At 41.7% G+C, this 8,694-nt stretch overlaps 1 long non-coding RNA gene across 1 annotated transcript; it reads left to right on the top strand.

Annotated features, from left to right (window-relative positions):
• Nucleotides 1–285: 285 nt before the first annotated feature.
• On the top strand, nucleotides 286–3,141 carry LOC115071641. Its single transcript, XR_003850745.1, has 3 exons — nucleotides 286–384; nucleotides 2,068–2,080; nucleotides 3,054–3,141. It is a non-coding gene; the product is annotated as an uncharacterized LOC115071641 (long non-coding RNA).
• Nucleotides 3,142–8,694: the final 5,553 nt, after the last annotated feature.

The raw sequence follows: 8,694 nt of genomic DNA, 5'->3' as shown, positions 1-8,694 counted from the left end.
ATACTCAGCATGGGGTATGTGGATGGGCCTAACCCTAGGGGTCAGGGTCTTCCAACAGGTAAGCAGAATATGAGATGTAGAGAGATGGAGGCGAAGGGGGAGGTGAAGTCAAAGTTCAACAAGATTGGCTGGCAGCTGAGAGCATTAGCAGGGAGCAGGGTCCTAATCTCTGGACTTGGCTCAAAGAAGGGAATGGGTCAGAGCAAGGCGAGGCTTGTTTACAGACCTTGAGCTCCAGTTCCTGTACAACCTAGGTCTATGAGGCAGGAGTAATTGCTAAGAACCTATCATGGTAACCCAGAAGGACTCAAGCCACTCTATTCAAGACTCTCTTTCCCTGAAGGTGGGATTGGGCTTTACCAGAAAGGTCAGATGTCACTTGTGGTGAGTAAGAGGCAGGTGCAGAGGCTAAGAAATCCATAATCTCTAGAGACAACTTCTACTTTATATTTAATTAATCCTCATTTACCGTATTGATTAGTTTTTTAAAAATTAGTATATGTTATTAAAATGGTACCCTGCATCTAGGAACCATATGACCTAAAATGTTCAGGGGAACCTAAATTTGAGTCAGTTTGTCTAATCCACAGGAGTCATAAAGCTAATTTATGTCTGCATATGCGTGTGTGTGTACATCTGTACATGGGCATGCAGAGGCCAGAGGAGAATATCAAGTGTCCTCTGTCACTCTTTGCCTTATTTGCTTGAGATAAGGTTGCTCATTAAACCCAGATCTTGCTGTTCTTTGGCTAGGCTTACAGTGAGCAAGCTCCAGTGATCCTACTCTTCCTCCCTCCCCCCAGGCACTAGAATTACAAGCATGAGTGAGTACCATGCCTTGCTTCATATGTGGTTGCTGGAGTCCACACTCAGGACCTCATACTTACATAGCAAACACTTATTCTTACTAAATAATCTCCCCAGCTCCCCACAACTCATTTAAAATAATTTTATGTCTTTTCTTATAAATTGACAGATGGAAAGCAATCCTTTACACTTCTCATTCTTTGTTCTTGGTTTGAAAATCAGTCCCTATATTATTGAGGAGTTCTGATGTGTGTGTGTGTGTGTGTGTGTGTGTGTGTGTGTGTGTATGTGTGTGTGTGTGTGTTTCTTTATGAAAAATGCATTTTAAATGCTCAACAGCTACACTGGACATTCTTTTCAGGAAAGATCTGTCTGGAACATACTGGGTACAGAATGGTGCCCAGGAAATGTCAAATGTAGCCAAGAACAGGGCAAGACTCTTAAGGCATAGTCTTTCCAAAATTATCATTGGCATAGAAAAAGACTCCCCCTCCATCAGCTAGAAGGGTTCACTAGGCAAATATGACTCAATCAGTTCCTCTTCCTCTTTTCTCCCTCAGCCCCTTAGGATTCTCTTCTTTTATCATTGCATAGCCGATGTCACAATCATCCCTGAGGGCATCTAAGTCAAACATCTTGAGTTGATCCTGCTGCAAGGAAAAATTTGTGCTTCAGTGGAAATCTGTGCAGTGTGTAGAGGTCGCTGTCTGGATGGTCTGATTCGGTGGGAGCTCCTCAACAGCTCTGTAATTGCCTGTAACTCATAGGATGTAAAATAATTCTTTTTTTTTTTTTTTTTGGTATTTTTTGAGACAGGGTCTCCTTGTAGCCCCAGCTGTCCTAGAACTCACTATGTAGACCAGGCTGGCTGTGAGCTCACAAAGATCTGCTTGCCTCTGCCTCCCAAGTGCTGGGATTAAAGGCGTGCACCACCATGCCCAGCCAGGATGTAAAATAATTCTTGTCTATAGATATGCAAACTCTGTCCTACCTTGTAGAGGTACAATTGAGCTCTCTCCCCCACTGTGGGAGGAAGCTAGTTTTAACTCCATTTGCACATTCATTTCAATATTCCTGACCTATAAAGGTGTGTTTTTCAATTTCTCCCTTGAACTAGATATAACATCTGCCTGGCTCCTTCTTTATGAGTAAAATAAAATCGTTAACATGTGTTCATTTTATATTCTCATGAGTCATGATTATATCTTTTTTTGGAAAATGGTTTTCTAACGTTAACTTCTCTTTTATTTTTATTTGTAGTTTCTCACCCTTGGTATGTATTTTTAAGAATGTCTCTCTAATCTCTTGCATTCTCTGCAAAATATTGCTGTTATCTCAGCTGAGGTCAGTATATTAGTTACTTTTCTTACTGTTATGACCAAATCCTTGACAAGATGGAATTTGAGAAAGGAAAGGTTTGTTTTGGCTTGCCTTTTGAGGTCCTGTGGTGGGCACATGAGGTGGTTACACTGTGGTATCAGGAAGCAGACAGAGATGAATGCTGGTGCTCATCTTAATTAGTTTTTCTTTCTCCTTTTTAAAAAATATTTTATTTATTATTTTTATTTTATGTGTTTGCATGTATTGCCTGCATGTAGGTAAGTGCACCAGTGTTGTGCAATGCCCACAGAGGACAGAAGTGGCTCTCAGATCCCCTGGAACTGGGGTTATGGACAGCTGTTAGCTGCCATGTGGGTGCTGGGATTCAAACGTGGGTCTTCTGCAAGAACAATCAGTGTTCTTAACCGCTGAGCCATCTCTCCAGCCCCATCTTTCTCTTTTTTAAATTCAATCTGGGCCCCTAGTCCATAGAATGTTGCAACCCACATTCAGGATCAGTCTTTCTTTTTTCCTCCTCAGTTAAACCTTTCTGGAAACATCTGCATAGACACATCCAGAAGGAGTTTTTCTTTTTAAGCAGGATCTCATTTATTCCAGGCTGATTTCAAACTCACTGTGTATTTGAAGATGGATTTGAACTTGGGATCTTCCTACCTCAACCTCCTAAATGCTTTTTATAGGCATTTACTGCTTGGTCAATTTATGCAGTGTTAGAGAATGTGGTGGTTTGAATGAGAAACGTTTCCCTATAGGCTCAGGTATTTGAATACTCAGGCCCCTTTTGGTGGTGCTGTGTGGAGGTTATGGAGGTTATGGCTTGCTGGAGGAAGTATGTCAGTGGGGTAGCCTTTGAGAGTTCATAACCCCTTCCCTCTTCCAGTTCACTCTCTGCTTTGTGTTTGCAGCTGAAGATGTGATGTCTCAGCTTCTGGCTCCTGATGCCCTGCCTGCCTGGCACTTGCTGCAGTGCCTCATCTGTCTTTATGAACTCCCCCTCTGGAACCATAAGCCAAAATAAACTTTTTTCCATAAGTTGCTTTTGGTCATGATTTTTTTTTTTATCACAGCTACAGAAAAGAAACTAATCCAGGGATGGACCCAGGGCTTTGTACATACTAGGCAAGCAGTCTACCAAATGAGCCGCATCCTCAGCCTACCCTCTTAAGTGATTATCTAGTCACATTGATTATGAAGATTAACCTCATAGTTTCATTTTTCACATAAATCATCACAACAACATCCTAGTTGGTACCCTACATTTAACCTTGAGTTCCACTTGTTTTTCCACATTCTACTGTATACATGTTAGTTCTTTTTTCTTCTTTGAGTTAATTTAAGGGTTTATACCAACCATAGACCTTTGACAAAGTGAAGAAGTTGGGCCTTTAAGACACATTGTGAGCCATGTTCTGCTAGACCTTCATAATGATGCTCTCTAATCTTTGCTTCCAACCTGATATCATTGTGTTTGTGTGTGTGTGTGTGTGTGTGTGTGTATGTGTGTGTGTGTGCGTGTGTAGATATGTGCATGGATACATGCAGGTGCATTTGCTCATGTGTGCACACTTATGTGGAGGACAGAGGTCAATGTTGGGTGTCTTCCTCAGTTGCTCTCTGCTTTCTTCTTTGAAACAGGGTCTTTCACTGAACTTGGAGACCATCTATTAGCCAGGCTAGCCATCAATTTTCAAGGATCTACCTGTCTCCACCCCTGCCCCAGCGCTAAAGTGTGTGACTTTTACACAGATGCTGGGGTTCTGACCTCAAGTCCTTGTGCTTACAGGACAAATATTTGACCAACTGAGCCATTTCTCCAATTCACTTTTACTTCTTATTTTTAATTTTTTATGTGTATGAATGTATTGCCTGCATGTATGTAATTGCACCCATGTCATGCAGTGCTCATGGGGGCCAGGTGAAGGTGTTGGATCCCCTAGAACTAGAGTTAAAGCTGGTTCTTAGTCGTCATGTGGGTGCTGGGATTCCAACCCAGGTTATTTGTAAGAGCTACCAGTGCTCTTAATCACTGAGCCATCTCTCCAGCCCCCCACGCCCCATTCACTTTTAATGCCTTGCACATCCTACTTACTTCTGGGCCTCCCTCATGCTCTTACTTCTTTCTGTCTGTCCTGCTTTTCCTACCTTCACTGGGCTAGCTCCCGGGCATCCACTCTCTTTCAGCTCGGATCTCATATGTCACTTGCTTTCAGAGGCCCTTCTCTGTTGTCTGCCCTGTTCAACAAGTAAGATGATACTGAGGGCTGTATCCAGTCCTCTAGAGCACTGAAGTTTCCATGATGACAGAGACTATCATCTTAACTCTGTAACCTCATTGCAGTTTTGAGCTCCCATGGCTATTTATGAGATGCATGTGACTAGGGTTTAGCTGTTGAGGGTGGCCTATGTTAGCAGTGCTGATTTTTTTTTTTTCTGCTAAGATTTTGCCATATTATTAAAAGTAGAATTTGGTGGTACCCCAAATTTATCTTCCCCCAAATCTTTTTTAAAAAATTTTATTATTTTTATTTTATGTGTATGCATGTGTTGCCTGCATGTATGTAAGTGCATCCATGTTGTGCAATGCCTGCAGAGGACAGAAAAGGCTGTCGGATCCCCTGGAACTGGAGTTATGGACAGTTGTTAGCTGCCACGTGGGTGCTGGGATTAGAAACCAGATCTTCTGTGAAAACAGTTAGTGTTCTTAACTGCTGAACCATCTCTCCAGCCACAAAGTCTCTTTTTTAAAACAAACAAATAATAATAATAAAAAAAACAAAGAAATTAATCTGTGTTTTTAGAGCACAGAGCCAGGAAGGTTATTGGCAGAGTTGGTCTTGCAACCTGACTGAAGATGTAATTAAGGAGACTGAATTTTAGGGTCTTGCAACTCAAAGTGTGGTTTTGTGGGACCACAGTATTTGTATCCCTTGGGCACTTGTTATAAATGCAGAATTTCAGGCCCCAAACCTAGATCTCCTCGGTTAGAAGCTGCATTTAGTAAGATGCTATGTGATCTGAAGATATGTATTTGCTAGCTGAACGATCTTGGACAAGTTATTTGCCTACCACACAGATACTTTGACAATTACAGAGTAGAGTTCCTATTTTATATGACCCCCAGGTCATATAAAATAGACACATATGATGTTTCTATTTGAGGGTCATATTCAAGAGGGTTTTATGATTATTACCAGAATGAAAGTCAAGGCCAAGACATCAAGCCTGCCTATGAATGGTTTTCCATGCAAGTAAATGGCTTAGGAGTTTCTTCCTGGTTGTTCACAGTAAATTTCTTGTACTTTTGAGGCAGGAAAGTAGGTTGGAGGGTGAAGGTTCTGAAAGCCTTACACAACCGCTACAAAATTACCATTCAGGAAACCCAGCTGGCAAGAGGAAGACTGGAAACACACACACACACAGACACACACATACCCCCCCCCACACACATACCCACACACACTCTCACACACACACACACACACACACACAAAAAAAAAAATTAGAACAGGCTGGAGTTACTGGCAGAAACAGAGGCACTCTAGAGTATCTGAAGGTGGTCTTTGTTCATTATAATATTTAAATGCATACCCCTAGTAGAAATTTAACATGTTAATGAGATTGGGCATGGCAATGCATGTTTTAATCCCAGCACTCAAGATGCTGAGGCAGGGAGATCTCTACGAGCTTGAGGACAGCCTGACTACATAGCAATTTCCAGGCCACCAGAGTTGCAAATTGAGACCCTGACTCAAAAACCAAAATCAAACCAAATGGGAACAAAACAAAAAGAAGATATGTACAATGCATGAAATTGTATGTAGAACTACATGTAACAGATAGGGCATGCTCAAGAAAGTTCACATTATGGAAATAGCACCTAAGTTGCAAACTATGTTAGATAAAATCTCCATCCTTTGTACATCATGGCCATACGAGCTACTAAACTTTTTCTCTGTTCTGCCTTAGTCTCTCTCTCTCTTTCTCTCTCTCTCTCTCTATTTATTTTTACTTTTAATTGTGAGTATATATGTGTGGGTATGTGCACATGTGAGTGCAGTGCCCACAGTCTAGAGGAGGGCATTAGATTACCTGGAGCTGGAGTTACAGGTGGTTGTGAGCTGCCCGACATGAGTGCTAGGAACTGAACTTGGGTCCTCTGTAAGAGTAGTATGTGCTTTTGACAGCTGAGCCATCTCTGTAGCTCCAAGTGTACAATATATCTTGTTTTTTAATTAAATTTTTATAAATTTCATAAAATACATCTTGATCATATTTAGAACCCTTTCCCTATCTGTACCACTCTGTAGCCCCCCACTGGATTTCATGAATTCTGTCATATACATTAAAGCTTATTTAGTCATATTTGTGTCCCCAAATGTCCCTTGGTATAAGTCAATCCACTAGAACCTAGTCAATCTGTTTAGTGTCACTCCCTTAAAGAAAACCAACTCTCCCTCTACCAGCAGTCACTGGTTGCCAATGGTTCCTCAGCTAAGGTTGGGGCTTCTTACCCATTTCCACATTTCTATTCTGGGTTTTTATCTGGTTTGAGTTTGCATGGGTCTTGTGTATGCTGTCACCATTGCTGTAAGTTCAGATGAGGAAGTTCCCAGCTGCCTGGAAAACTCCATTTCCTTGCGGTCATTAACCACTCCCTCTTCCACAATGGTCCCTGAGCCTTGGATGGCAGAGAGTTGATCTAAGTGTCCCTACCCAGGGATAAGCACTATGTGGTCTCTTATATTCTCTGTTCTTTAGCCAGTCGTGACTGTCTGGGTTAGTCACCATCTGCTGCATGAGGAAGCTTCAATGATGACAGTTGAGAGATTCATTAATATTCTTTCTTTCCCTTGTTCCACTATGTTCTCTGAGGCTTAGGTATCAAGGCTGCACTGTAGCTGTGTCATTTTGGGATGGACATCTCACAGACACTTATTCTTTGTGTTTGACCAGTTGTAGAACTCTCTAATAGTTTCCACCTGCTGCAAGACACTTTTTTTGATGAGTTGATGAGAGGTACATTTGTCTGCAAATATAAGGACACATATTTACAGTACAGTAAGAAATTGCATTGGTCTACAGATGTGACAGAATTAAGTTTTTCTCTAGGATCTATGACCTCTCCAGCTATGTGTATGTGACTATTTTTACAGTACCTCTCATGAGTTCCCTCCAACTGAGTGGACTTTAAGTCCAATTATAGAGCTGTTGATTATCCCCAAGATAAAAGTGCCACTACTGCACCAATAAAGATAGTTTTCTGGGCAAGTCATCCAACCACGTAAAGAGGAAGCCCACAGAGTGGGAGAAAATCTTCACCAGCTATACATCTGGCAGAGAATTGATATCCAGAATAGACAAAGAACTCAACAAAAAAATCAAGAAAACAAATGACCCCATTAAAAAAATGGGCTATAGATCTGAACAGAGAGTACTCCAAAGAAGAATAAAAATGGCTAAGAAACACCTTAAAAAGTGTTCATCATCCTTAGCAATTAGGGAAATGCAAATCAAAACTACTTTAAAATTCCATCTTACCCTAGTCAGAATGGTTAAGAAAGATCAAGAGAACAAATGACACCAAATGCCGGTGTGGATGCAGGGAAAAGGGGAACACTCATTCACTGCTGGTGGGATTGCAAACTGGTGCAACCACTGTGGAAACTGTTAGGGTTCAGATCTGCAGCAGCCCTCTCCCCAACAGGGCTTCAAGGTCTTTGAAGTCAAGAGAAACAGACTTTTCAGTACCTTTTGGTCAAAGGCAGCATGCTCCCTCTTTGATGATCTTAAAGGATAAACAGACTCCACTGTTTGACCAGAGACCTGATCACTGCAAGGAGTCACTTCAGCACAGCATGCTTCCTCTTCGATGATCTTAAAGGATAAATAGACACCTTTTGACCCAGATCCTGGCTAATGAAGGAAGGGGGCAGTTTTAACAGAAGCTGTTCTGATAAGCCCTGGGCTCCTGCTCTCCTACCTAATTTTTCAAAATATCTTCCCGCCTTCTGCATCCCCTGAAACCCCCCTTATAAAGACCCTAGCGCACAACCTGTGGGCTATTTCCCTACCCCGAAGGGAATTGTCCTGTGCAAATTTCCTTTGTTGATAAACTCTATCCCAGCAGAGTTTTATCTGTGTCCTGGTGCTTTATCCCAATTGACCCGATTCATCTATTAGAAATCAGTGTGAAGACCTCTTAAAAAACTAAAAATAAATCTACCATATAATCCAGTTATACCAAATGTACTATCTTCACAAACTGTCTCTGCTTCTATTGCAACTGAGTATCCCCGTTCAATTCCTTGTTCAGGGCCACAAGAACCTAGAATTCCCAGCAGGTACCCAATGAACCCCAATACCTACCAACATCACTTCCATGTGACATACTTCCTCTCGTTCCTCTCTTTCCTTTCTGTTGCTTTTCTTTCTATGGCTCCCTTCCTTACCCTAGGGTCCCTTAGTTCTAAGCTCTTCCTAGTCCTGGAATCGATTGCTCAGACTGGTGGAGTAGCTCCTTCTATCCATATGTGAGTGATGTGGTTG

The sequence above is a fragment of the Nannospalax galili genome, unplaced genomic scaffold (assembly GCF_000622305.1).
Source record: "Nannospalax galili isolate Female #2095 unplaced genomic scaffold, S.galili_v1.0 scaffold298, whole genome shotgun sequence".
In the NCBI taxonomy this organism is placed as follows: Eukaryota; Metazoa; Chordata; class Mammalia; order Rodentia; family Spalacidae; genus Nannospalax; species Nannospalax galili.
The sequence above is the reverse complement of the archived record's forward strand: the minus strand, read 5'-3'. Positions and strand labels throughout refer to the sequence as shown.